This window comes from Stegodyphus dumicola, chromosome 1 (assembly GCF_044657685.1).
Source record: "Stegodyphus dumicola isolate Sdum_Otavi_A_Nest chromosome 1, ASM4465768v1".
Lineage (NCBI taxonomy): Eukaryota > Metazoa > Arthropoda > Arachnida > Araneae > Eresidae > Stegodyphus > Stegodyphus dumicola.
This window is the reverse complement of record NC_140768.1, coordinates 16,141,144-16,167,886: the sequence shown is the minus strand read 5'-3', so window position 1 is coordinate 16,167,886 and position 26,743 is coordinate 16,141,144. Positions and strand designations below refer to the sequence as shown.

General features: G+C 32.4%; 1 protein-coding gene across 4 annotated transcripts in view; it reads left to right on the top strand.

The window, feature by feature from the left end:
• The window catches only part of LOC118203275 (solute carrier family 52, riboflavin transporter, member 3-A-like), an 87,269-nt gene that overhangs the window by 12,978 nt on the left and 47,548 nt on the right, over positions 1-26,743 (top strand). The window contains exon 1 of one of the 4 annotated variants that reach the window (XM_035375549.2): positions 11,543-11,661. The exons of 1 other annotated variant lie outside the window; for it this stretch is intronic. The gene's annotated coding sequence lies outside the window, so the exon portion shown is untranslated. Of the gene's footprint in view, positions 1-11,542; positions 11,662-20,614; positions 21,050-23,904; positions 24,063-26,743 lie in introns of those variants that run through there. 2 more of the 4 variants (XM_035375547.2, XM_035375548.2) reach the window with 2 other exon arrangements.

Sequence of the window (26,743 nt, the reverse complement as noted above, 5' to 3'; positions counted from 1 at the left end):
GTCTAATACTTCATTTACCGTTACAGCGGTTATTTCTTCCATCGTAACCACAATACCATATACGGCCGTCCTCAGAAACGGCTCTTTTAACGATGATTAATCTGTGATTCCCATCTCCCGCACTTCATTGAAGCAATTAGAGAAGTTTCCTCCAAAAAATTAACATAAATTTCTTCTGACCCTTGTAACAATTTATAAATAAATCTTTGATTAGGAAAGCCAGGTAGGCCAAAATAAGGTCTCAAAGGACAATTTTTTGATTCCGAACCAATAATTCTTCGTACTTACCAATAACAACATCTTCGAAACGGACATATCCACGTTTTCGTGGTTTTCCCCATGTGTAACGTGTATACGAGCCAGTTTCCCTTAAAAAAATCCTCCACGAAGGCATCCCTCCCTTTAGGCAGATAGCCCTCGTGTGCTTTGCCATAATTAAATACAAACCAAGACGGACATATCCATTCGCTTTGAAATCTGAGGAATTCGAAGAGATGATTAATAAAATTTTAAAATGGCGCGGTAATGCACAAATATTCAGTAACCAATCAGGGAGCTGATTACATAACGCATAAAATTAAAATTATTTAAATAAACACAAAAAATATCATTTTTGAAAAAAATGCAAACTTAAATTGTATTTGAATGTTTTACAACCATAAATAATGTTTAAAACATTAGATTAAATTTATAGACATTAAAACCAATTACTTTGAAAGTAAGGTGACGTCATTGATTACATCATCCACAACATAAAATTATACAAAATATCACAAACAATAAAATTTTTATTTCAAATAAAAATGAAAAGTTAAATTTATTTTTAATATTTAGAAGCCATAAATAAGATTTAAAACACGCAATTTATGCATAATAAAACGCATTGTTATTAAAATAAAATGACAACAAAGTATCGGTTACCATAAATAACTTGTCCAGCAATGGGTTTACTGTAAGTCGAATCGCTCGCCTAAAAAAAAAAAAATCGTCAAAATCCGTGCAACCGTCTACCAAAGTAACACCTTATTTTTCAGTAAGATCTATAAATAAATAAAGTTGTATATAATTCATGTGACTTATATATTTAACTGATAACTGTTATAAGCGGTATTTTGCATGCTTTTTTGCATTTAACAATTTTTACGTAGAATCATTACACATCGTTTATAAACAGAAGTTTTGGAAAAAAACTATCATCGGATGTTGAGTACCAAATTTTTCAGTTGCTAACTGTATACGCTAATCATTTCACTATTTAAAATTTTAATTTATATGGAGTTTTTAATTCTCTACAAGATTTTATTTTCTAGTTAATAAGTACTGAATCGTGTCAAACAAGCTTTATATTGTTATCTTAAATCTTATCCTTTGTTGCAAAATTTTCTGAGAAAAAAATAATGCACTGTAAATAGAATCGTAAAAATGAGTTACGCTGATGGCATATATATGCGAAACTGCCTGACGTATTTTCCAGCGGGAAAACTTCTTCAAGCGCAAAAGTTTTTAGTGGAAAAATTTGAGTAAGTATATTTATTCCACCGTGAGTTGAACTGAAAAAATGTTTAAATGAAGTTTACCTACCGGTGGTAATATTTTAAGCAAATTTTGCTTCTTTTTAATCTTTACTTTACTCTATTTTAAATCTTTAAAAATATATGTATTTAAGACGATAGGGGAATTCAAATGACAATGTTCTTACGAAAATTTCGAACGAGATGCAAAGTTTTGCTAATAGTTCAACTGTAAAATTTCTTTAAAAGTATCCGAAACACTAAAAGGTTCTTTCAACACTGCAAAATACACTCATGTCCATAAATTAAGGATAATTCGGAGTCACGCGGAAATCGAACTCTAAAATAAATATATTACCTGTAAAATCACTACACACATTTTCAAGAATCATAAGTAAATTTCAGGAAGTAACTAGATGACACCGATGGTACGTCACAATGACGAGAGTGTAAGAGAGTGATATATAAGGAATATAGGCAAAGAAGTTAAATTGTTCGCAGGCGCTTTAAAAGCATTTCCGTGTAATAACCGAATAGTTATGACACAAAGGACGCATTTGGATTATTTTTTACGTGGTAGAATTATCGGCCGTCTGGAATGTGGGCGTACCCAACTGGAAGTATCAGACGAACTTGGAATTGCCCAGAGTGTCATCTTCAGGATTTGGCAACGATTCCAATATGATGGTAATGTGAGTAGACGTTACAGCACAGGTCGCCCCAGAGTTACAACGCCGAATGAGGACCGGTATTTGGAAGTTACTGCCAACAGAAACAGGCGGAGCACAGCCTCAGACCTGTCTCGTCAGCTCTCTTCAGCCACTGGTACGACAATTTCAAAGCAGACCGTGTACAGACGCTTAGGGCAGATTGGTCTATATGCTCGTAGACCTGTCAGATGCGTTCCACTTACTGCAACTCACTGTCGCCTGCGGTTAGCCTGGAGTAGAGAGCATGCATTGTGGATTTGTGCCGCAACAGTGGACTTCCGACGAGTCCAGGTTTAGCTTGCAGTTTGATTCTCGCCGGACGTTCATATGGAGAGCTCCAGGTACCCGCTACCACCAAGAAAACATCATTGAACGAAACCGTTACGGTGGTGCAGGAGTGCTCGTTTGGGGTGGAATTATTCTGGGTTCCAGAACTGACCTGTATGTTCAAATTGGAACCATGACAAGTCAAATCTACCGGGACGTTATTCTGGAACAACATGTACGTTTGTTTCGAGGCGCCATGGACGCACAATTTGTGTTTATGGATGACAACGCCCGTCCTCACCGTGCAAACATCGTAAGCGAATGCCCTCAATCGGAGGATATCACCCGTATGGACTGGCCAGTACTCTCACCGGACTTGAATCCAGTAAAGCACGTGTTGGACATGCTTGGCCGACGAATTGCAGCCCGTCAACCTCCTCCTATATATCTACCGGAACTTCGGAGAGCACTGCTTTTTGAGTGGTGTAATATACCCCAAGATAAGATCGATAATTTGATATGCAGCATGCCTAGGCGTTGTGCGGACTGTATTGCATCGTCTGGGAGACATACAATGTATAAACAATCATACCAACCATGTAATATTGGTTTTTTGTAAATAGGTTTTTTTTTGTAATTTGCTCCAGGGTGAAAAAATCGCTAATTTTTTTAATAATATCAAACATATAGCATCTTTTTTTGCTCTTTACCTTTTGTTTAAGAAATAAGCTTTACAAATAAGTCAAATTTGTTTTGCTTCTAACTCTTCCTTTTCCTGATTTTGCATTATCCTTAATTTATGGACATGAGTGTATTTTACAATCAAAGCAAATTATTTAATGTAATATTGGTTTAAAAGTGCAGAATCGAGAAGAGACAACCGTTAAAATAAAAAAGAGGTAAAAACATTCTATATCTCTTAATTATGACTATCATTCATTGGAATTCATTGCCTATTAATTAGTGAAGTATTTAAAAAAACGATCAAAATGAAACAGCAAATAAAAAATTCTGAAAGCTTTCACATTACGCCCAAAGGAGTGTTTCGTTTTTCATTTATACACACACGCACGTTTCGAGAGCATCTGTGCTAATGCCCCTTTTGACTAAAAATATTTAAACAGTGCATAACTTTAGAATTTCTTCGATAGTCTCGTGCACTTGAGATAAAAATGTTTTATTCCCTACTGTGTTGCCACTGCTCCCTTTGAAACTGATTCGTTTTATTCGAAACAGGAGATATAAAAAATGAGCAATGCCCTCGCCGGGCCTCGAAACATGAACCTCTCGAACACGCGTCAAACGTGCTGATCAATACACCACAAAGGCACGTTAAGAAGGTGGAGAGAAATACCTTATAAGGCAATTAACGTTTTCAGCAAAACTCTAGTTTTATTTACCTCTAGCAGCTACGCGGCCAGCCTTCGTCTGGCTTTTAAATGTACCGAAAAAAATACCAAACGTTAAATTTAAAAACTGCGCAGAATTTTACTCTGCAGAACAACTTCATAAAAAAATCTGATGTGTACACCACAGGACTTCCTTGTATCGGAATATTAAATTGGAATATTAAATTATACGCATTTTTTCTTGCATTTCATTTAAACGTATTGGATTGAATTAAATCTACTTCGCCGACAGCGCATAAACCACAATAGAATAAATGCATTCTTTAAAATTCACTCTAGTATTTGTTTACCATAGCGACACTCTGGCGCTAGATTCACTTAACAGTATTAATAATCATATAACAGTTAACTTATATAATAATGATATAACGGAAACTAAGTTAACTGTTATATAATCCAATAATTATATAACAGTTAACGTATATATTTCGTTCATATTATAACTCATAATGCACAAAATTTATATCATTTAAAGAATAGAATTATCTAATCGTTCCCACATGTTCTATTCAAATACTATAATAAAGCTAGAACGATGTATAAAATAAATTAAGAAAACAAAACAAAAAAGAAACAGTTTTTCACAGACGATTGAGTATTTCTCATTCAATTAATTCAGTTCTCACTTTGCGACAAGACAAAAATACATAAAAACTCAAAATATCTATATTAAAAATTACGAAGTAAATCTCAAACACTTATTTTCTGGAAAAAATTCCAGAAAGAATTAAACATGATTTAATTGGCAATAATAAATGAATGCGTTATCTTTGTTGTTGCAAAGCTAAGTTTCTCTAGATTGGCAACAAATCCATCGCCAATTTCATCACCAAATATCGCCAAATGGGCGATTTCTCGCCGAATGTGGCAACCCTGCCTTATCTTGCCATTTTATGGCAACCCTAAAACTGCTTTGCGGGGAAGCTATCTCACCACGCCTGGACATTTCATAACAATATAATTTGTTCTAATTTCATTTTTATGGCTTTGTGAGGATTACGGCGAGTTTGGTTCGGTGTACTGGGCGAAGACTGAGGAATCCTTTCTTCAATATGGGTAATGTCTTTAAAAAAGAAGGAATAAGGATGATTAATCCAAATCTCAAATGTCAGTTATTCATTTAATCAGAACTCTGCTGAGTTCCATACGGCAACAGTTCACTACATTATGATGGAATATATAGCAGGATTACTGGAAATTTTGAAAACGAATTTAGTCCTAAAGCTTATGTTACACTGCATGTGAATGCAATTTTATTTAATCAACGACTAAATTTTATATACTTTCTAACTAAATTTTTAACAAATAATTTTATCTTGTAGTAGGTTCTAAGCATGCTCTGTGTTACAGAGGATAAAATAGAGTTGCGAAATGCCCAGCTGCGCTAAGATAGCTTCCCCGCAAAGAGCTTTACAGTTGCCAGAAAATGGCAAGGAAAGGCAGAATTGCCATATTTGGTGCGAAAACGCCCATTTGGCGCTGGAGTTCTATCTCGAGAAGTATCTTGAGTGCGTTTAGCTTGAGAGCGATCGACCGAGACGGGAGCTGTAATTTAGTGCTTTGCGATGAAGCTGTCTTCCCCCTTATAGCCTGATAGCCTAAAGGCTGTGTTGCTGATTGTTTCAGCGTGTTTATCGTAGTTTTTCAACGACTGTGACGTGTCTTTGGAACTGTCCTGTGAAATACTGATGAATAAATTGTGTTTCGATTCTTCATCAAGTGTTGTCATCGATCACTCCAAATCCACAAACCCATAGAAAGCAATAATATCCATACAAAATTACATTTTCCTTTTATCCTACTATTGGAGTTTATGAAATCTATGCCGAGAACAAAATATAAAGAAGGAAATAGTGCATTTAGAAGCATTTTATAATCATGGAATAGTCTTTCACATATATCAGCAACGACTCTCTCTAATTATGAAAGTTTTTTATATTTAACACGCATTTAACATTAAGATTAACGTCAAATGTGCATCGGTTTTATTATTCATCAAATTTTAAATTTTCGCATTTCATATGCCTTTAGAAGCGATTAATCATATTTCAAATCATAAAATTAAATAAACAATTTTAAGAGTAACTACATATTTAAAAAATCCGATTTTAAAAATCACGAAATATAATTCAATTTTGCATTGAAATATTCATATTATCCATCCCTTTCTTTTTTGATCACTGGCTAATTTCATTTGAAAGAATAATGAAAATGAATGGTTTAAAAACATGCATTACCTCTAGCGAATTTAAATGCTACTTAATAAATTACTGGCATTGTTCACGATCTGAATTGGCTTCGGATTGAAAGGAAAAGATTTTAAATTGCTTTTTTTTAATGGAAAAATCTTTAAATTTGCTTTGAATCATCAGCCGTGCATTAAGCGCTTTTCTGCAAATGCATGATAAATTAATAATCCCTGGAAATTGTGTTTGGGACGCATTAACTGAAATGCTTATTTCGAGAAGTAAATAACAAATCTCAAAATCAGTCATTTCTTTTTCTTTCTCGTTATTAAAAATGGAGATTTTGATGTCTAATGCATAAAATTACTTACGTAATACTATAAAAATTCAAGATATGGAAATGATGAAATTCTCGAATATTCGATTTTTGTCAATGTGATGTTCACCAGAAGAACGATCCTTCCGCGCAATATGCCAAAGCTCTTAGATCTGTCTAATACGAAGAGAGAAAAGCATGCTTTTGAAGAAATTGAAAAATGACCTCTTACATGTATATATATATATATATAATATTATTAAGCATTCAAAATTTATTAGCCCAGCAAAGAACGTTAGTCTGGAAACGGAATTTTGCTTCGAAACACGTCAATGCGTTTATCATCACTTTTAAAATTGTTGCCACCAAATACTTGTATTATATTTAAAGAAATTAAATAATGAAGAGTCTGAGTAATTGTATGTATGTTTCTCGCATTGTGAATAATTTACGCCACATAGAGCCGTCCAATTCTGAATAACTTAGTCCTGCACGCGAACATGGGTTCTTAAAAGCCTCAATTTTGAATTTTGAATTTTTTTTATTCTCTATTTCAAATTTTGTAAAACTTTAGCGAATTTTTGATAAAAAAATCTGATGTGTACACCACATGACTTTCTTGTACGGAATATTAAATTACACGCATTTTTTCTTGCATTTCATTTAAACTTATTGGATTGAATTAAATCTACTTCGCCGACAGTGCAGAAACGACAATAGATGAACACATTCTTTAAAATTCACTCCAGTATTTGTTTACCATAGCGACACTCTGGCGCTAGATTCACTTAGCAGTATTATATTTCGCTCATATTATAACTCATAATGCACAAAATTTATATCATTTAAAGAATAGAATTATCTAATTGTTGCCACATGTTCTATTTAAATACTATAATAAAGCTAGAATGATGTATAAAAGAAATTAAGCAAATAAAGCAAAAAAGAAACAGTTTTTCACAGACGATTGAGTATTTCTCATTCAATTAATTCAGTTTTCACTTCGCGAGAAGGCAAAAATACATAAAAACTCAAAATATCTATATTAAAAATTACGAAGTAAATCTGAAACGCTTTTTTCCTCGAAAAAATTCCAGAAAGCATTAAGCATGATTTAATTCGCAATAATAAATGAAGGCGTTATCTTTGTTGTTGCGAAGCTAAGTTTCTCTAGATTGGCGACAAATCTAGTCTCCTGTTTCAAATGTAAACATCAATGGCCGCCATTAAAAACAGGCTTAGCGGCAATTAAACAACTTTAAAATTGCTGATAATTCTAAAAATATTGCACACAGATTTATTAAAGGCATAAAATCCTTAACTGGAAGATAAAAACAACGCAATTCAATCATTTTTAAAGCAAAAAATGTACAATTTACAAACATATAAGAGTAAAGAAGCTGAGATCACCGAGTCGAGTAATAGAGTGGATATATATATAAATATATTTATATACGTTTGGTGCGGCCGATTGCAACCAAAATACGAGGTGCACATCTACATGATGTAGCAGTCCTATATACAAAATTTCAACGTTCTGAGGCTACTCGTTTTTGAGTTATGCGAGATACGTACGTACGCGCGCACGTACGTACATACGTTCGTACAGACGCCACGAAAAATTCTCTTCAGAATTCATTTTAAAGCAGTTTTTTTAGTTTTTTTGGAGGAGAAAAGTCTTTTATTCTGTCCTTACGTACAGATATCACGCAAAAACATCGTTAAATTGCATTGGATAGCGGTCAAAATGGATATTTTCTTTGAAATATACTGCCTAAAACTTTTCACGATTACAATACTTCCTGTTTACTTCGTACAAGGAAGTAAAAAAAAGGATTATTAGGTGGGAGTGTAACAGCAGAGTGGTAGTTTGAGAGCTCATCGAGAGCGTAAAAAACATTAACAAACCCTTTCGGGCGACAGTTAAAATCTGAATTTTTCTTTCAAAATTTTTTCTTTCTTTCCTTTTCTTCTGTTTCTTGTGAGTTATTTAAAAAAAATAAGGAAATAAAAACATGCCTGCTGGAAGGAAGGTAAAACGGACCTGCTGGTAATAATAACAACGCACCCTAAATATACTTATTGTGCATTGTTATTATTACCCATCAAATTTCAGACGTATACCTTCCCTTTATTTCGTAAGTACGTAAGGTTTTATGTTTATTAACCCACTGTCTCATTAGTTCTATCTTTTCTATCATCTGCTCTCCTCCGCTTCCACTAGGATTCAAATTATTTAATGTATATAAGAACTTTTGGTTTGGTTTCATAGAGTATCGCAAAGTACATTTGGGCGATCTACCTAAGAGAGGGATGCCTTCGTGGAAGATTTCTAAGGAAAACTGTATCGATGCAAGTTAAACGTGGAGGAAAACCATGAAAACACCAATGCCGCAACCCATTCACCTGGAATCGAACACAGGTCGCAACTACCAGTGTTCAGCGATTTTACCACTCGATCGCTGGTGGGCCCACAAAGCTCTTGGAGTTAAGAGAGAGATTTTGGCAGCTGCCGCGACATCTGTATTATTTTGGCTCAGCTTTTAGAGTTAATTGAATCGGATTTATCCAACGTTTTCTTAGTCGAAAGGAGCTTTGCCCCTGAGAGACTATTTTTACTTCCTTGTACGAAGTAAAACGGAAGTACTGTAATCGCGAAAACTTTCAGGCAGCATATTTCAGCGAAAATATCCATTTTGACAGCTATCGAATAAAATCTAAGAATGTTTCTGCGTGATATCTGTACGTAAGGACAGAATAAAAGAATCTTTTCCTCCAAAAAAATTATAAAACTGCTTTAAAATGAATTCTGAAGACAATTTTTCGTGGCGTCTGTACATGCGTATGTACGTACGTATCTCGCATAACTCAAAAACTTGTAGCTTCAGAACGTTGAAATTTTGTATACAGGACTGCTATAACATGTAGATGTGCACCTCGTATTTTGGTTGCAATCAGCAGCACCAAACGTATATAAATATATTTATATATATATATATATATCCACTCTGTTACCCGGCTGAGTGATCTCAGTTTCTTTACTCTTATATATTTGTAAATTGTACATTTTTTGCTTTAAAATGATTGAATTATGTGGTTCATATCTTCTGGTTAAGGTTTTTATGCCTTTAGTAAATTTGTATGCAATATTTTTAGAATTATCAACAATTTTAAAGTTGTTTAAGTGCCGCTAAGCCGAATAATGTTTTTGATGGCGGCCATTGCTTGCTTACATTTGAAACAGCTGACTAGTGGATTTGTTGCCAGTCTAGAGAAACACACAATTCGAAATTGCATTCAATTCAACTAAAATCCGCTGAGATATTCTTATTTATTTTTGAAGTTTGTATTTTGATTAATGTTTATAAACTTTCGGAAAAAAATTGAATTACGTATAAATATTTCGCCATCACTATAAAGTAAATATATTTCTAGGCATACTTGCAAAGAATTAAAGTGTTTTATTCGGAATTTCCGAAGATATACATGAATTTATAGTCTGGAGCGCTTTGAAATTTATCATATGTTGGAATAGCAAGTTTCACTCAGTGATCAGCTCTTTTCGTAAAAATTCGATGCATGGAAATTTTAATTCAGAAAATGCCTCCTATTTTACAGACAACTTGAGAAATATTTTGCAGGTATATCCATATTAGGTAAATTTTTATGCTTTATTCGTCATGAGGGAATATCACTGAAACTTGCAGACAGAGCAAAATCTCTATGACGTGTAATAAATTTTCTTTCTAGAAAGTACGCTTTTTTATCTTTGAAAATAAAACAGATAAATCTCCTGTCAGTAGTGATCAAACAGTAGATAATATTTCGTTAGGTAGAGGATAATATTTCAGTAGATAAAAAACGTTAAATAAAATTTCGAGTCTACCGATTGACCAGTGTTATCCTGTGATGTTTCGCAAATTTGCTGCTTCTAACAAACTCGTACGACTAAAATTTATGTGTATGCAATTTTGCGAAATTGTTGCTACTGCATCATTTCTTTGAGCTACGTTTTGAGAGTTAAAATGTTTTTAATATATCATAAAACGCTTATATGTTAAAATAATGTATCAACTAAACTTTATTTACCATAAATAAGTAATAAACAATTTATTTATGCTTATATAGGTATATATATACAATCAGAACGTTAAATAAGTCAACCAAGCAGAATGGGAAATTAACTGAAAAGCATTAAAAACTATAATAAAGCAAAAATAATTTAAAAAGAGCATATCTTTAGAATTTCCGATACACAGTCTCGCGCGCTGGAGATAAAAATCTCTTTTTTCCGTACAGTGTTGCCATTGCCCTCTTTGAAATTTTTGAGTTTCTTAATCAAAAACTTATAAATGCTTTACAAAATATGAAATAGATAACAAAACAAATTCCAAATTTGGCCTTCCAGGCGCACATATTCGGGTGGAGACTTACGTTATTCAAAATTGGATGGCTCTAGGTACCGTTGTTTTATCACAATGCGAGAAACATACATCCATTTATGCAGATTCTTCATTATTTAATTTCTTTAAATATAATACAGGGCGACAATATTTGGAAGCAACAATTTGAAAAGTGATTCAGACTTTTAAAAGTTTCGATGCAAAGTGCCAAAACGAAATTAATAGCCCTTTTGGGCTAACGCCCATTGAGCTAAAAAATAAGAATAAGAAAAAGGAACTGACAATTAAAAAAAATATTACAGAAACTCTAACAGTCCAAACTTGAGGAAGCACTTGACAATGGATATATAAGAAATTAAATAAAAATAATTCTAAATTAACTGAGACTTTATTAAAATTCAAAAATATATGTTTAAACAAACAATGAATAATTAGCACTATTGTTTGAAGCTTTTCGTCGAAACTAAGATACGTAATTAAAACGACTAAGAATCAAATTACAATCCATAACATACAAATGAAGACTGCATTTGTGATGACGTCAGAGGTCATATGAAGATACGTAACTACGACGTCATCAAAATCATGTAATGTCTTACGTCATGTGCTACATTTTGCGACTTTTCGATTTTTCTCCTGCTACTTTAGTTGAAAATTTCTGGCAACACTGTAGATAGACGATAAATCGCCTACAAGCCGTGGAAATTTTATTTTGCTACATTCAATTTGCTAACGCATTTAATGTCACATATTATCGTTCTAATTTATAAAAAAAAGGATTTCAGTAAAAGAAGAAAACATAAATTATTGCGAATTTTACACACCCTTTAAAAGGCATTTTGCCCCGATTACAAAAGTTGTAAGTATAAATACCATGTGAAAATTCTGAGATTATTTGTTAATTACTTAAGTTTATAAATGTTTAATCTTAGTAAATAAACCCAAACACCGATATTTCTTTCGCATGGTTATTTACATTTCGCATGCTATTTTTATTATCTCATGTATTATTCTTATTATTACTTTATTTTATCACTTAATTTTGATTCGAATGACTTTAACTTTTACTTATGTGTCGTTTATGCTTCGGTTTTCATTCCATCATTGTTTCGCCATAAATGAGGAATTAAATCTATGCTTAAAGAGTCCTTAAAGCGAAGCATTTTACCGAAATAATAATATTAAAGTCGTACCATATTCTACTGCATATTTTATTATGAATGCTTTTAATTCTATTTAATGAATTTCTTTCAGTGGAAATATCATTCGGCATTATTTGGCTTAAATAAATCATATATCATTATTTTCTTTATATTTTATACATGTTTAAGAGATACTGCAGTACTGTGTCATCAGTAAATAATTCGAATAATAACAGAATTTAATTTTCAAGAAATTTATCTAGCAACAAATTTTGCTGTTTCATGTATAGATATTTTAATATTTATACGTGAAATTTAAAATGTATTTATTCTAAATTATTCGGTAAATATGAAAGTTTAATTTCATCATCAGTTGCACGACTCTTTTTCTGATATTAGAGTCGTTTGTAGCTTTCATTTGTTTGTATCATTTTACCAGGGAATTAATACTCCTTTATTTCCTCCTGTTATAACAAAATATCCTCTTATTCTAATGGAATAATAACCGAAATAAATATCCTCTTATTCTAACAAGTTATTAATTTTGAAAGAGTTTTGTGTCAGACTCCTATTTGGCAGTTCCAGGAAATTTTTCCATTCCCTGCAGAAATGGTCATTTTTAATTTATCTTTTAAATCATATGGATAAAATGAGAGATTTTGAAGCAATGGCACTTTTAATGGTTTTTATTTTTATTTGAACCTCAGTAATTAAATATGGGATAAATCTTTTAATTTATCTAATAGATAATTTACATAAAAATTTAAAATATTAATGTAAATTATAAACTATTTTCATTATTATCCCTGCTGCAAATTAATCGTTTGTGTTACGTCTAATTTTCAATAAGTTTACTGCTTTTTAAGTAAGTATACAGAATTCCACTTTATAAGGGGGCAATTATATGTAATATTCTAGGATAATCGAAGCATAATCCCTAACTCAAATCCTTCTACTGCTATATATACCAGTGCTCTGCATCTATCACTTCTCAACTAGTAAAGCCGAATTATTACTTTTAGATCGATTTATAGCTATCAAGCTTTTGTCGGTAGTCATCAATATCTCAATTTATTGAGTTATGGAATGTATTTCTCTGCGATATTCACACCTCATTTATAACGCCGATAATCTTTGCGAAGAACGTTACAGTGATAAATATGCCATGAAGCTTATCCATTTCTCTCTTTTATAGACTTCTTTTTTCATTTAGCGTATCTTATAAAGTCAAAACGTTTAAAAGCATACAATTTATTGAAGCCATTTAAGTTCCGCTAAGAATTTATTTACATTTGCTTGAATGTTGGAGTTATAAAACGTTGGTAGCGACGTTTGAATAAACTTGTTTTTGTAAATTGTAAATGTTTGCAAGGAGAATCGTCTCAGTTTTTTAACATTTCGTCGATAGGTTATTGGCTGCGTTTCAGTATCATATATTTTCATTTCAGTTTTAACCTACTAGAAGAAGTTAAATAAACCGTTATTTAATTTCAGTCTATCTGTGTGTGAAGTTAGTCAGTATTTCAGTGAAAACAGCTCGCTAACAGCCTTAGGTGTAATTTTTGCTTTGACAAAAAAATCAAAGTAAAAGGATTATTTCATGAAAAAAAAAAAAAAAAAAAAACCTGCAGATGAATGGATGCTCTATTACCCTGTTTATGTCTTTAATCTCTAGCGTAATTACACATATGGAGGGGCATTGAGGTATATAAGTCTCATATAGTGTCCTGAGTCATCCTATTCCAGAATTGCTGTAAGCACGCTTCTAGTTCGACGAAACTCTAAGACGTCCAGTTTTTCCCATCTCAGATTATCTCAGAGAATTCTATCAGTGAGAAATCTGGGGATCGGATAGGCCAGGGAAGTTCGGTAACGTTGTAAAGATCCTAAGTTTTACTAACGTTTATTTTATTTTAAAACTGTACTATCACTTCTTATTTTCTACTTCCGGCCAGAATTAAATGCTTTAACTTGTTTATGCAAATTGACTTGCTAACGCCAAGTACTTAAGTTGTGGCTTTTTGCCAAGCGAGAGAGAGAAGGAGTTTTAGGAAGCAAGCCTCTTGCCACTGTAGTTTTACGAGTTTTCACTCTGTTGCTAGTTTCCTTTAAGGCCAGAGGTTTAGCCCTCTTGATAGTTGCAAACGTATTGTAGTTTAAGCAGCTCGGCGTACTACATACGTACCTTTTTTTAAAATAAAGACCAGTCTTAGTGCTAGGCATTTGTATGCTAATTCAAAGTTAGTTTTTTAGTTAGAGTTTTAGTTAGTAGTTTTTATATTCTTACGTTCAGACCACAAGTGGTTGGTCTTTGTATTCCGAAGCTCGGAAGATCCTGTAAAAGATTGAAAATAAAAGGTTTCGTATACCCGTCCTGCTTGTGCTGTCTACTTCACACCTTCTTGAACATAGCTTGGGTAAGCTCCCTGTTCCTATTCAGGACCATTTATGTTTCCAAAGCAAATCAAGAGAAACAGAAGTCCTGACAACGTGAGAGGGGAATTCTTGTGTGCCCCTTGCTGTGCATGATCGAGCATTGTCCTGTTGAAGAATGCCCACTGAGAGCCCTGCTATAATCAGCAACCCGTGTTGCTGAAGGGTGTCACGGGCATACCGCTGTTCTATCATGTTTTGGATAACATTAAAGGTGACTGAGGGTCATATGCAACGACAGCCTGTACCGGTCGACCGGAATACCATTCCAAACAGAAATGACGATAATTGTCATTGGCAGCATACGTAATGAGCGTTGCGATACCAAATGTCCTTCAACTAGGTACCTTGGAATGCTGTGGACTAACATAGGGAGCCGTATTGAACGTGATAACTATGTCTAGATGGCGATTAATGATACCCTTGGCATATTTTTAATTGTTGTATCAGCGAATATTTTAAATAATCTTTTTACCGTAAAAAAAGCAAGTTTGTCTTACTCTAAGGAAAAATATAATATCGTTACGGTTTGAAACAGATACAGAATATATCTCAGATTTAGCAATGATTTTTACGTATTTCTTTCTTTTGTGACCAAAATATTTATCACGACGGTTTTAAACCAAGTATTTTACACACAGACAGTAGTTGAAAATGATTTAGGATTTAAATTGTCTCATGTAAATTGGGTAGCCCGATGAAATATCCAGTCGATATTCTGTTTTATACAATATAGATTGGAACATATTCGGTATAACTGCAGTCAGATATTTGCGGAATTTCAGATTTTTAAGATTGATCATCTTGATTTAGGAGACAATGTTTATAGTAACATTTCAAAAGAAATATATAGAAATATATTTATACATACATGTGATGTATCAGCTTTTGTCCAGAATAAATAGATCGTTGAAGAAATATAGATGTAGTCGTAGCTTAAATTATCAGACGATAAGTTTAAAAAACAGGATCCATTTATTATTGGTCAGGAGAAATAGCAGTTACAAAATCATATTTCCGGAGTAAATAAAAAAGAATTACTAATAACTTTTTGTATGAAGTTTACTGCATCGTTGCATTAAAGAAAAAGCCCCCGATATTCCTTTGCGAGTCCTTATATAGCCTCTGGAAAGGCGGAGCTTCCAAGAAATGACGTCAGCCTCGTCAGCCAATCCAGTTCGCTTTAAATATTTCCAGAACATTCTATAACTGTACGTGTAGAAAAGGCGGAAAAAGCAACTTGACTACGGGGCTGTGGATTTAATTCCACGTACTTTCAAATAAGAGAACGTCGCCATTAAAAATGAAAAGAACATACAGTTAGAATTTTAAGTGTATTCTTGACTATGGAATTTTTTTATTACAAAAATATATAGAAATACAATTATACATACACATATAGAAATACATTTGGTGATCGGGAAACCTCCTCATGATATCAATAAATCTTTAGCACTCATGTCATGTAAAATTCTTGATATTAATTCTCAGTTTGTTCCAGAAACAACTGCTTTTCCGTGCTAAAAGTTGCTTTTCTTATTCAACTCTGGCAACAAAAACAACTCTAACAGTTTTTAATATGGTTAACTACAAGAGAATGTGATCTTCTTCTGTGATATTAGCATTATTGTTGATTCGTTAGCTAACGACATCTGAAGCGTGTACATGTGCTAGTACCAAATGTCGCGTACATATAAACGTACACCAAAAGGAAAGGCTTTTAACTCACATTTTTGCAGCACATGAAATCAGCAGAAAAATAAGAAAGCAGATTTAAATCTGCATTTATAAAATGAGTTCAAATCCAAGCATTTAAAAAGTACTTTGAAATTTAATCGTAAATCCTCTTAAGTCTGAAATTAACCACTGCTGATTTCTATATCCTTTACTCTCATTTGTAAAGATAGCGAATATTTTCTAGAGAATAAATAACACATTATCAAGCAAACGTTTTGCAATTTAAAAATATGTGGATGGCAGAGTTTTATCTCGACCAAAATGTAGTCAGAAAATCATTTTTTAAATGCACTTAACGGCTCTCTTAATCGAATTTCGCGAAAATGAAGAAGCCTCTTATCATCAATAAGAATAGGAATTGCGCAAATTCAAAACTCAATGATGATTGCAGAAGTGATATTCAGTTCCGTTCCTCCGAAAAAAACTGAAACTACAGATTTATGAAATGTTTAGAAAGAAATGGTGGAGAATGGAAATTTAATTATTTATTTAAGCCGAAAGATGAAATATTTTGCTGAAAACAGAAGCTTCGAAAAAAATCTAATTAACCACTAAATTTATTTAAATAAATCTAAGCATTTATATTTTAATTCTTGTATTTATTATTCTTTGTGCTTTCATAAAGAGAATTTAAAAGAAATCTTATAAAAGGTTTTACTGGATTTAAGATAAGATCCTAATGTGGGTCCTTCCCTCACCAATTTGAGACAGAACTGCCACCTGAAATAATAAAACTACGCCGTCATTTGTACAAGATATTTAAATTTTTAATTAAGTTTCAAACAAAGTTTAATAGCATTTTTTTAATTAAAGAAATACAATAAGTTCCTCGATGGTCTGTATAAGATCTATCTCGATGGTGGCGGCCGGGTAGAGAGAAAAGCACTATCGCTTTTGCAGTGCCGAAATTGTGGCATGTTGTTGAAAACGTGATTTCTTTTTACTCCGCGCGTGTGGTATTCCTTCACAAAGTGGAACTTCATCATATGGATCATAAACAGAGTTCATGAAAATTTGCAGCTTTTAAAAAATTGCCTTACTGAAATTCACTCAACATCAAATGCAGATCAAACTATTGCAAAAGCAACAGGAATTTTAAAATACCTAAATGATGATAATTTCAAGTTTTGGTTAGAGCTTTTTTATCAGATGCCTCATGTTGAAATAACATACAACTAAATGCAATCCATAGAAATTAGTGTCTTTAAAGTTAATGAATATATAACAAATTTTAAAACTGCTATTTTAGATTTAAGAAACTCAAAGAATTGCGAGAATTTTTCAAAGACATTGATGGCAGAAGCTAAGGAAATATGTGACTTTATACTATGTATTGATATAATTCACAGATATTCTTCCACTAAACACTTAGCAGCTGCTAAATTGTTTAACAAGAAATGCTTCGGAATAAACATTCTACAGAAGAAATAGTACTGATCTCTGAAGCATATCCAGTGATTGACAAATTAAAGCTTGAAACTGAACTAAAAGTATTCTGTTATAGGTCTGATACCCATAAATACTAAAAATTAATTGAGCTACTGAAATGTATCTTCGAAAATAATCTAGATGATGTTCTTAGTGAAATTACGAAACTGATAAAAATTCTCCTGAGAGTTCCCATGACTACATCAGAGGCGGAACGCTGCTTTTCAATATTGAAAAGAATGAAACATTTTCTAAGAAGCACTAGGAATTCAGAGAGACTAAATGCGCTTAAAGAAAAATTTCCTCAGCTGTTATCCAGTGATCAAAGAGAAAATTATTGATCTTTTCGCGCAAATTAAAACAAGAGGATGTCATTTCTAAATGAATAGACAAAGATTGAACTGTAACAATTTTGGTTAAAGTAATTAAGAAATGTTTAATTTTTTCCTTGTAAGATTTCATGAAGTTTCAAAATAAATTTTCTTTTTATATTCCTTTTACACAATTTTAAAACAAAGGTTAAATTTTTTTCGAACAGCACTCCCACTAATTTTATCCACGAGCCGCCACTGGGTTCGAATATCGGACAAAGGATGTATGTAAATTGTGTGTCTCTTCATAGGAGGTAACGGTGGCCGTCTATTAGATACCTCTATTATAAAATGACCACCACATCTGCCTCAGTAGTGGAGAAAATCTAAAAATGGCTAGTGCCCGCCATTTAAAACCATTGAATTCAAAATTTTTTGCATAACGTATTTAATTTTTGTCCCGTAGGATTTATTGATTAGTATAATTCATTTTCAAAGCTGCTGCAGTTTGGTATAAATATGTTAAATAGACAGTTTACAGCCTCGAAATGACCATAGATGTGTTACAAAAGCTTTTTATTTATAACATGTGACATAACACAAACGCAACACTTCATATCATATCAGAAAGCATGGAAGCTTGTTATATAGGCACCTACATCGCTTCATTCTGTGGAGGTAACTACATATTTTATAATGAAAAGCATTAATCTTAGTACATTGCCAAAAATAGCCAACCATGAAATAAATCCTTTTCCGGGGGTGGATTTAACTGTTTTTAGATTATGACAAAGCACATAAAAGTTTCTGGCTAAGGGAAGGAATGTCTTCCCGCAAAACTGTCTAAAGGAAACTGATTCTAATTTGCTTTATACAATAGGCTTCTGCGCAGCCAATCCTTTTACAGGGATTTGAATCTGAGTTGAAATGCTATAGTTTCCAGAAATGTTATCCTTTCGGTTACGGATGAAACGAAGAATGATATTTTAATATTTCTTATTTTTTTCTATAGATTTACTGAAACGGAAGTTCAAGAGATACAAGCAAGGCTTTCGCATTATTTGAGAAAAATTATTAATGCTCATCTAACTATGTTAATAACACTCTAGCAGAATATTTATGGAACTGGATATGAAACTTATACTCAGATTTCTCATGCCGTATAGTAATTTTTTTTACTGTAGAAATTTAGATACAATAATGAGAAGAATTGGTTGAGGAATGATCTTCCGATCAGCATTGATTTGCAAAAAAGGCGTTAAATATTTTGCATTTAAAAAGGAAAAAAAATAATATCAATTAAAATAAGTTACTTCATACTTACACGAAAGTGTTTATTAGCAGCTAATACTTTTATCTTATACATTTTTAGAAGAGTAGATTTGTATAGAAGGTTATTCAAAGTTCAAAACTGACAGACCTTCGTTGTAATTTGCTAAGTATTTCTTTACTTAACTTTAAGTAAATAAATAAATCTACACATTCGATATACCACTCAAACAATTCTGACATGGGATAGCTGCTGACAGTTGCTACAAGAAAAATTCAAATAAAAATCATCCATGCTTTTATACGAAATACATTAAACGACCATAATAATACAGATGAGTAAATAAAAGGCGCATATGCTTTTGTTTAATGATATTTCGTGTACCTCTCTTTGCTCAAAACTTCAGCGAAATAACCCTCTTTTTCATTTTAATAAATTTATCAAACCTAACTGCCTAAAATATACTTATGTTAAAAAATAATAGAATATGATTAAAATTAAGAGAACTGAAGATAAAAATCAAATGACCTTTCAAGCCACATCCCCAGACCTAAATCCTATAGAACGTTTTGGGGTCGCTTTTGGGAGGGGGCAATTGCACTCATGGTTTCTCTCCTAGAACCTGAAGTTGCAAGAGTAGAATCGACTGTCCACGGTCATGCTTGTGTACCATGATTTTTGTATAGAATATGATTCTGTATTATATTAAAATATCCATACTGAATTTCATTAAAATCTATTTATAAATTTTTTCTCCCTCCTATCTGCATGCTTTGATGTAATAACGGTTAGCACACTTGGCGCGTATTCGAGAGATCCAGGTTCGAGTTCTGGCAAGGGCATTGCTTCAGTTTCCTGACATCGAAAACAAAATTAATAAACCTACAGTGGTGCTCGAACTAAAAGATGGTGGATGATGATTCTTTACCGCCAGGATTTGGCGATTGTGTCCCCTATTCCTCAGTCACCCTTTAAAAGGGGGAGTATATAAGGTATTTTCTCCCTTCTTTCAGCATGCCGTTGTGGTATAACGGTTAGCACATTCGGTGCGTATTTCGAGCGGTACAGGTTCAAGTCTCGGCGAGGGCATTGCTCATTTTTCACGTCTCCAGCATGAAAATAACCTAATGACTCTACAAGAGAATAAACCAAATGTGAAAATTTGCTTAATTTTAAAACACCACTCTAGTTGCAAGGGGTATCCGAAATGGGTTTATCTCCGTAATAGGCTTCTGTAGTTCTACATTTCATACGATCTTGTGCAAATAATAAAAACGTGATCATTTAAGAAAAGTTATCAATGAATGAGAGATTAAGAGCCAGTTAACTTTGATATGCTCGTCATCACGAGCAAATAATTCATTGTTTACAGTGCTCTCTTTTGATAAGGGAATTTTTTTCCTTTTGATATTTATGTTTATTCTTGTCAGCACATTTATAAGAAAAGATTTGAAATTATTGCCATCAGTATTTAGGGTGAAATATCTTCTATCAGTCAGTTTTATGATATGGTCCAAAATGGTATGGCTGTCACTTTCAAGTTTAAATTTACGACATATTTACATATCAGCTGTCACTGAAGTATGATATCTGTGTTTTGCAGTGAATAAAATTTTTTAATTGTCATTTCTAATACAGTGAATTCATTAACAGTTGCTCTATTGGACCTTTTGGCGATAGCAGTCCTGCATTTTTTTTGTTTTGTTTTGCTTTGTTATTTGCCTTTCTGAAACACAATTCTGCTTGGTAGTGAATGCTGTAATTATTTGCTTTTTTGCTTAATTGAATTGAGTGAAGTACACTAAAGGCTATCTGCTTAAGAAGAAGGATGACTTTGTGGAAGACGTTTTAAAGAAAACTGACTCATACTTACCTATACGTGGAAAAATTCTCATGCTGTAACATTAAACTTAGAATTATTTTCAGGTAAATATTTTTGTTTCTTTTTTATGTTTCATTATTTTCGTTACATTGTAGTACATTGCTCAGGTTAAAATTGTAGTGAATTAGTTGACATCAGTTTGGTTAATTTCAGTATGTAAAAATTTATATTCTGATTTATTTCCTTAAATGTAAAAACCCGTCGCATGTATCAGCGTTGACACTGACTGCTATTCGAACCTATATCTATCCTGTTCAAGCTACTGTTACTGCTGATTTATCAGAATCTCAAAGATTGCAATGTTTCCTTCATAAATTAAATTATATCACAATTATATGACACTGCTTTACATATAAAGAGTAACTCCGTTTTACTTTGCATATCAAAGTTAAAATAATACGTATTCAAGCAAAATAATATTTCATACATATACGAAAGACTAAATAATGTATTGATACTATTTATGTGAACTCAGTGCAGAGAATTAAAAAGCGAAAAAAATTAGCTATGCCTCTAGAAAGTACTTGGTTTTCAAAAGTTAACCGCGTGATGCAGATTCTGAGTTTCGAAATGACTGTTGAGTAAAATTCTTTGTAATTATTGGAAATTATGAAAGACAATTTACGTTATTTTCTAAATAGCTAACATCAGTTATAGCTTATAATATATTACTGGAAAATTATCAAAACACGTATACGACAATACTTAGATAATACGATATGCATATATATATATTATGATATATATATATATATATATATATATATATATAAATATATTTTATGTATTATGATTTTCTAGCTGTGCTATAAATATTTATTGCTTATATCGCTTGAATATAATTTTAAGAAGAGATATATTTTTGAGTAACATGAGTTTCTGGATTCCCTGCATTCAGTTCTCATGTTTGAGATTCATTTTTCTTACTTATCTTATACTGAAAGAAAATAATTGTAAGTTTATTATCGTTATGTTTTAGTTTTGACTTATTATTTTGTATTTTCGCTGAAAGAGAAGTGGTTTAAAAAGGATTTTGAATGCGGAAAGCGGTTTTGAAATTTTGGAAAGTCGCAAAATAATGCTGCATCTTTGCCCAAATATTTTTCCTAAATTTGAATGTCTTCCAGAAGAGAGCAGCAAATTTTTCATCATGCTCTTTTTCTTTCAAGAAGTTTAATCATCTTTACATCCACAAATACTGAAGAACAGAAGTTAGAAGAGCCTCAATATAAGTTGGAGAACCTAACTGAGAAAGAACGGGATCCATAAGACAGACGCTTTATCGAAAATATTGAATTATTTGATTATGAAAAACACAACGGTTACCTACCTGTGTAGAGGGATACAACGCGTTTTAAAGAAAACTGGAGCATATTTACGCTATTCACAAGGAAAACTAACTGTAATGAAAAATGTGTCACTGAGTTACCTAGTAATAAATTCATTGGCAGATGGAAAATCTTGAATTCAAACTAAGGGAAGACACCTGAAAATAGTGATCTGTAGGAAAATAGGCTTAATAAGTTGTTTCTGGGCAAAGTTCAACTTTAAATTGATGTTGATTTTATTAAATATTTTGCTGCCCAGACGAGGTAATGGTTAGTGACGCTGACTGCCGTATCAAAGGCCTCAAACTAGAAACGCGGAGAAGGTATGAATGTAAATATGCGTTTTTGCGGCATGGCAGCATTCTAAATATATGGCGGGTCGAAAGTCATCTCGTGTGGTTTGTTGATAGGGGAAGAGGGGCAGGAGACCCTAGGATCCATCCTAGGGGGTGCTTTCTCTCAACATTAGGATGGAACTGGGAAAAATTATGCTGTCACCTATATGGTGCTCAAGGCTCTTGGGAACGACATACGTAATCTTGTACTCTTTGCCACGATAAATTCCGTGGGTTTCTTTTGATGAGGTCGGACATGTGAGATTAGAATTAATGACAACAACACTACAGCAAAATATTCATTTCAAAGAAGGCTATATTGGGTTTTTCAAACGGCAAGAATATTTTTGTCCATGCGTTGTAATTATATCACCTAAATAGATGCAGAAAAATAAATAATAAATGAAAAATATACTACCTTACAACAGCTTTTTGCATTGTCATGTTCATTTTTTAATGTAAGTTTATAATATAGAATACAGAAGCTCTTTGGGATGGAAATTTATTATGGTTAGAAAGAATTTGCTATTATAGGAATTTGCTTTTATAGGTTTTGCATTTTATAGGTTAATGCACAATAGTGCATCTACCTATAAAATGCAAAACTTCGCAGACTGAATAGACAATCATTGAGGGAGAAATATAGTAGGCAAAAATTTTCATAATCTAAAGCAGGCCTTTTAGAGAAATTTTATTTTGGCTCTCATATACACACCCAAAAACTAATGCAAAATGAAAAAAAAAAAAAAAAAAAAAAAAAGAAGATGCCAGTGAAATTATACTTTTCGAGAAATTTTCTCCATAATTGATACATTATTATTGATACATGATTACAGTGTGTAGCTATAAAATTCTATAATTCTGAAATTATTATATAATTAAAAATAATCTTTAGAAAGCTGATAATAAGACTTTTTTTCCTTAAAATCGGGAATATTTTGGTAAAAAGACTAGTTTTTTAATCAGCTAACTAAACAATTAATTCTCTTATTATTTCCTACTTTGTCGAGTTAAAAAGCCCTTTAAACCACGCCTTTTAAGCTACCAAGTCAATGGCCAAGATCATGTTCTAAAGTATCTGTGCTACAAAATAAATTTAACATTGAGAATCAATCTCTAATTCATTTTATGTTGTGTCATATCCTGTCCGACACGAGGCTGATGACACTACAGGTCCAAGGAATTACAACGTCATGCGGTATGCGTAATGTCTATGCATTTTCTCTTCTCTGTTTAATAGCTGCGTGTGTTTCAGCTTAGCAATATTTTTAAAGCATAGCGCTTCATATTTCAAATGCTTAAATATAAGCTGTAACTTGACGCATTTTATGTGCATGTAAATGCAATATCTTTCTCACATTATTTCGTCTTACTGCAGACAATATTCTTACTCGGTAAGTAAAGTGCATACATTTTAGGAGAAGTGTCTTTTTAATTATTTTTTCTTTCAGTTATATAAAATAAAATAAGGCTCACAATTTTGTTTTAAGACGTTTGTTTCTATACCGATCTTGGTTTCACAGCGTTTCGAAAAAAATCCAGTTTTATTTTTACAGTATTTATTTTGATACGACATGTTTCAAAAGCCACCGTCTATGAAATCTGCATCTACATTCAATTCATTAAAATATTTGCACTGATAAAATATTTGTTATAATAAAATTACCATTCATATTTAAATGCTGAAGTATACCTGTCTTTGAACGTACGCATATTGCGTGATGGAAATTATATTGTGAAAACTTCCACATATTACATTTTATTCTACGAAACCAAGAAAAATACAGGCTTTTATTCATTAAAATCTTACTTTTTTTTGTTACTTCAAAGGCATTTTAAAAAACAAATCTCTGTTACTACCACTCAGAAAATACAGTAAAATTATAATTAAATTAATGCGCTAATATATTTATGAATTGTCATTGCTTTCTACCGTCATGTGCCCTTTGGGCCTAAGTATCATGAGCCGGAAACATTGCATAAAAGCAGCAATATGCCGGCAATATCGATGATGATGATGATGATATTTATGAAAAAATTGTGCAAAATTCATTGTACGTGGAAAACAAAGATATCAATGATAAAGAACAAAATGTGATCAACAAGGATATATTTAAGTTACGTTTTTATACAGCATTTATTATTCTGAATGATATATTATTTCCTTTTGAAAGATTATTTGTTTTATGCATGCTAATATATTTTTGTTATTGCTTTCAGTTTGCTTAATAAAAGTATATTAAGAGTTTTAAAAACAGAATTAAAATTTAGTTAAAGATGTTAATATTCTTTATTTGTAAAAACAACATTTTTACTTCCTTGTATGAAGTAATGGAAGGATTATAATCTCAAAAAATTTTGAGTAGCATATTTCAACAAAAATATCCAATTTGACCGCTGTCGAATCCATTTGAACGATGTTTCTGCGTGACATCTGTACGTACAGACAGAGTAAAGAATTTTGTATTATAAAAGGGATTGCAAAAGGAAGTTAAACGGATTCAGAAGAGATTTTCTTCATGACGTTTGTATGTATCTTGAATAACTCAGAAGCGAGTAGCCGTAGCTCATTAAAATTTTGTACATGAGGCTGCTATAACATCTAAATTTTTACATCCCTTTTTAGTTGCAATCGGCGGCACTATATGTATATATATTCCTATTCTGTTATCCGTCTCAATATTTTATGAGCAGTATTTTATGTCTCAGCATTTTAAGTTTTTTTTTTCCTGTCTCTCATGAGCTCAGTATTTTCATTCTTATATGTTGGTATATTGTGCATTTTTTGGTTTAAATGTGATTGGATTATGATATCCTTTTGTTCCGGTTAAGGTTTTTATGCTTTTAGTTAATCTGCTTGCAATAGTTGTAGAATTATCAACAATTTAAAAGTTGTTTAAATGTTACTAAGCCTAACGAAGCCTCCATTTGTTTACATTTGGAACTCTTAGTAGAACAGCGAATTAAGTCAATTTGTGCACCAACTTCAGTGCCTTTTTGCGGAGTGGGACTAAACGTAAACTTTCAATTTTCTGCACCGAGAATTATGTTTTGCTATCCGGATTGCTTGTTTTTGCATAGAAACTCTAATTTCAATGGTAAAATGTTCTTTAACTCTATTAGTGTTTTACGTTTTTTTTGTATTTTACAATTTTTAATGGAAGATGTTTTCAGTTTTTATGTATTTTTGCCTTACCTCGGAGTGAGAACTGGACTGATTGAATGAGAAATATATCTGTAACGAAATTCGAGGATATGGAGTTTAAATAATAAAGAATATAATGGAGAATAAAATGTGTAAAATTTAATAGGCTTTACAAGAAAGTAATATGGCTTCCACATCAAATATTGTTATTTTCTTTTATTACATTTTTGCTTTCGGAACCAAACTTTTATCTTTGCATATATATTAATTATTGTTTTTGGTGCGAATTTGTTTTTCAGGTAATCTGTCTTACTATATAAATGCTGAATCCAGCTGCATATAATTCTAAGCAATTGAATTTATATTTGTGTTCCCTGGGTGGAAATGAGTACTGTAATGTGGGATTAAATAGGAAATAATATTGTATTTGATTATGGTGTTGTACCACGCAATGGGAAATTATAAAATCCAAATACAATCAGAAAAAGATCCATGAGCTGCCCTAGAGGCAATATTGCAAGGACATTCAAAACTCACCCAGGATATCCACCAACACCTAGAAATAATCAACCAAATGGGAAAGATATGCACTATGCAATCGATACCTGCACATGTTGGAATCGCTGAAAACGAGGCAGCCGATGACCTGACTAAAAGGGCAAGAAATATCAACAACTCAATACATGTCACTCTTAAAGATGCTAATATCATTGCCAGATATAGATTCAAAGAGAAATCTGTCAAGAACGACCATCAGATATGTGAGATTGATGCAAACAGAGAAATTACAGAGACTATTACTAAATAGAGCCCGCCATTTTAGAGGAATGACAATTAATGAAGATGATGCCAGATCATATAGAACTTGTAAAAACTGCCCTGAAACGGAGCTTTCTCCAGAATATAATCTTCACCTGTCCGGCAATACCT